Raw genomic sequence first — 4,264 nt, forward strand, 5'->3', positions numbered from 1 at the left:
AGCAAGTTCTCTCATACTTCTAAGCCCCAGGCTGTCTAGACCACAGCTCAGGATGTTTGAAATGGCCTCACAGTGCTCTAGCAGCAGCTATAAGAGGACAATTCCAGGGCTCTAGGCCAAAAACTCCCCAGAGGAGAGTCATAACCTTGTCTGTTCTGTTCATTCTTGGATAATACTCTACCTACTTTTAAAAAGGTGCATGAAATCGCATCATTTGAAGCTCAGGAGAGAATTTAAACAAAAAGATCAGTGATTCAATAAAATTCCATCCATTATTTAATTTCATTCCATCATTTAGTTGTACATTTTCCCAACAAAGATTAATTGAGCAACTATTTTTCTGTGTCAGGTACTATACTAGGTTCAGAGCACTAGTCTGTATTTGCAACAGGAAATAACACACACTTGCTAGCCTCTGCATGCAGACTCCAGTTCCAGAGACGGCGATCCCCAGAATAGTTAGGATACAATGTGTTCCTTGTTTTCACAGATGTGGGACCATGATACTCTAAAGGACATGTCACTTATCCTGGGAACCATCAGAAAGGTTTTACAGGAGGGGACACTTGAGCTGAGTCTTGAGGGGTGGGGGGCATGGAGCCGGCTGGAAAGGAGCTGGGGCTGAGTGCTAAGGAGCATCCCATGCCAGGTATAAGAGGATGGCCTACCCTGAGGGCCAGAGGGAGCCAGCGATCATTTTAAAGCATTCGATTGATAGGATTCGTAAAAAGGATGATGCACTTGATATTCATTAGCATAAAACGAATGCTTATTGGAATTTTATTGAAATGCTGTTTTCCACATTGGCTACTGTAATGCTTTCTTTTAAACCCAGATTTAAAATTCTGACTTTGAGTCTGAGTATGTTTACAGATTGCGTGATAAAAGTCCCGTGCAAAAGGAAAGCATCTAAAATAAAAAGAACAGGCAAATCCAGGTCATAACAAGAATCTGAATCTCTTGTAAGTTCATACTATTCTTAGAGTCACTTCTGGAGCCTTACAGTGATGGTAATAGAAAGATACAACTTTTTCATTTTACTTCCCAAATTTCAGTCCCAGGATGCTATCCCTGAGGCCTTTTATCTGCATTACCCCCACTGTCCGGTTGTCACAGCCTATTGTCCCATGCTCGATACACTTGTCGTGAGGCCCAGCTGCTGTGGCATCCAGCCCTCTGTCACCAGCAGCACCTATTGTGTTCTGCTGGGACCTGGCAAGTCAGGTGTCTGTCTCCCGCTGTGCTTCTCAGATGGCACTTTGCTGGGGTGAGACTCTACTGTGATCTAGATTTCACATTTGCAACTGGTAGAGTCTCCTCACGGGCTGTAACAGAGAAAGTTAAAGCGATGAGAATTCACACGGGCAGGAACTCTTACAAGAACGAAACAGAGTGTAAACCTCATAAACAGACTCTAATGTATTTAAGAATTCAGTAATGCATCCTAAGTGAAAGGATATATAAATAGTGTATTTACGAAGGAGGCAGAATTCCAAATGTACCCCAATTCTATGTCCCATGTGGTCCAATTTTTGCACAATCACATTAAAAAATATACTCAATTTAATATGCTTTGAAGAAATATAGCAATTTTACCATAGATTTTCTTAAAGAAATTCATCTTTAGAAAACATCCCAAACATTTCTAAGAATACTTCCCAAAGTTCTGTCCTCACAGTAGCCACCAAACGCCTGTCCTTCCCCTCACCAAGCAGCGCCCTCACGCCTTCCCCACTGACTTTCCTCTTCAGATCCTCTGCTCCCTTCTCTCTGAGCCGCAGTGGACCACGTAAGTGGTCCTAGCTCTTGTGCCCCTATTCTAGAACTCTCTAGGATGGCCAGAGGATCTAGCATTTCCACTCCTGCTGAGCATCCCCGGCTCCCTGTGGACAAAACCACGTGACAACCCCTCAGACATAGAGCAGTTTTCTCACATCAGCAAAAAACTTGGGGAGCATTTTGGGGAATAAAATTCCCCACCTTGTTAACAAATCAGTAAGAAGGATTATTTAGTAATTGATGGCTGACACTACTGGTTAACTATTTGAAAAAAAAAAGTTACATTTCCTACCTCACACCCAAATACATTCCAGATGGCTTATAGAGGTAAGTATGTAAAATAAAAACCTAAATGAACTAGAAAACTAAGAGTGGTTATTCATCTAGTCACATAAAAGTAGAAAAAGGAATCATAAAACTAAAGACCCTGGCGATCACTTGATAAAGATATACATGTCATAAAATGCCACAGAAAGTTGAAATGAAAAACTAAAAGAATATTTCCAACAGTTAAGAAATAAATGTTTATTCCTGCTAATTTATAATAAAGCTCTTACCAATCAATATGAAAAAGAGAGATGCTTCAACAGGAAAATGGGCAAAAATTGCAAACAGACAATTCACTGATGTATGAAAAGCCAATAAATATTGAAAAAAAAATGTTGGGGTTTCCTGAAGGTGACATCCCTTTGAAGGGCCGTCTTGCTCTGGTAGGAGATGTGGCCACATGAGACGCGTGATAAAACCTGCCCACTGCAGCACACTGGGCCCAGGGAGATGTGAGAACAGGTTTCTAGAGGTGTAGCATCGCAGGCTCTTTCCTGGTGGACCGGGAGGCCCTGGTGGTGAAACGTGGGGCAGAACATTGTCTCCTTGTCCATGGCAGCTGCTGCAAAGTGGCTGTGCTCTGGCAGTCCACGTGGCTCTCGGGGAAGGGCCCAGCCTCCCCCAAGGCTTCTGGTCCTGCCTCCTAGAACTGGCTCCCAGCACAGGCATCTCCTACCCTCCCTGCAACCCACAGTGTCCACTGGAGAAAGGCTCCTGTGGCCTCCTTCCTATCTCCTTGTGCCCTCCCCAGGGAGTGTGGGCACTCTCCAGCCAGCAGCCACCCGTCTCCGCAGCCTCCCTGTCATCTGGAGCCCCTCACTGTGCCTGGGTAAGGACAGTCCAGCCCAAAGAATCACTCTTGCTGGGAACAAAGCAAAAGCAAAAAGCGTGATTTCCAGTTAGCACCAGTAGGTGGGATGCTCCGGCGTTTGCACTTCAAGGATGCGTGACATTAGTCATTCCAAACACTCAGAAGACCTCCGCCAACAAGGTATTATCTTGTCTAAATAAATAAGGAGTTGAAATCATTTTTACATATGAGCTGTTTTGGCTGAAAGTTGTTTTTTAAAAACTAATTTTTAACAAAAAAATATTTTTTAATTTAGTTGTACATTCTTTGAGCTGAAGATCTGTTTTTTATCAAAATTGTGTGTGTGTGTGTGCATGTTTGTGTAGACACTAATTATCTAGTTAAGGCTTAGAAATGGCAAGGTTGGGTTGATACCACCAACAAAGGATGGTCACCCACATCTGCAGAGCAAAAAATACTAGTTTGGGGAACCCTACTTTTCCTCCAGTTATTCATTAACTTCATAATGATGACAGAGGAAGAATTGAAGCACGCGCATTGAAACTTGTTCTTAACGCGCGTCCTAACCACGGCTTCTCTTTGGACATCCTTTACAGGACAACCGTCATCACTGTGTGAGCTCGGGAGTTCTGTGTTCTTTAAATCACTGCATGTTTTATACACTCTTAAATGGTAGAGAAAAATGAAAATCTTTAAAAGACCCAGATGATCCAACAGAGAATGTTCAAGCGATTTATAATGACCACTAAGACCTAGAACTTGGCAGGCATTTAGCAACGTACTTGGCATTCACGGCTGCCTGGCTCCGTGTGCGTGCAAGTGCATGTGTGTGTGCGTGTGAATGTGTTTCCTAACAGCTGACATGATGCCGAGGTTCGCACCCTCTCTATGGACAGCTTGGTTGTTTCTCTTATATCGAACTGTAGGTCGATGGGAATCGTTTTTAGAAAGATAAGAAAGTATGACTTAGTGGGATTTGTTCAATTTTTCAGAATACCCATAAGTTAAAGTCAAAAGTCAGCCTTGCAACCCATGAAATCTGCGTTTGTACCTGTTACCTGCATTATTTTTTGCCTGCTAGATCCTCGCATCACTTCATGGCAACTCAGCTGTGTCCCCCGTGTTGTATTTTAATGGCCCTCTTGCTAATTAGCACAAATGGCAGTCATGGCAACTTCCGGTCAATATCTCAGAAGAAGATTTTGCCATCGTCCACAGTAAAAATGAAATGATGTTTTCTCCTTTCATTAGTGATGAAGAGAAAATAATACACGTTGTTTCTAATAAAATAGATATTGAAGCTATATAATTGAAAATGTTGGTAGCAATTTAGGAAATAGATTGCAA

At 42.5% G+C, this 4,264-nt stretch overlaps 1 long non-coding RNA gene across 1 annotated transcript in view; it reads right to left on the bottom strand.

Moving 5' to 3' along the window:
* Positions 1-747: 747 nt before the first annotated feature.
* Positions 748-4,264, bottom strand: part of LOC103610756 — a 6,978-nt gene continuing 3,461 nt past the window's right edge. Inside the window, exon 2 of the long non-coding RNA XR_552234.1 lies at positions 748-1,325. This is a non-coding gene — a long non-coding RNA (uncharacterized LOC103610756). The remainder of the gene's footprint in view (positions 1,326-4,264) is intronic.

Source organism: Galeopterus variegatus, unplaced genomic scaffold (assembly GCF_000696425.1).
Source record: "Galeopterus variegatus unplaced genomic scaffold, G_variegatus-3.0.2 Scaffold11725, whole genome shotgun sequence".
Taxonomy (NCBI): domain Eukaryota; kingdom Metazoa; phylum Chordata; class Mammalia; order Dermoptera; family Cynocephalidae; genus Galeopterus; species Galeopterus variegatus.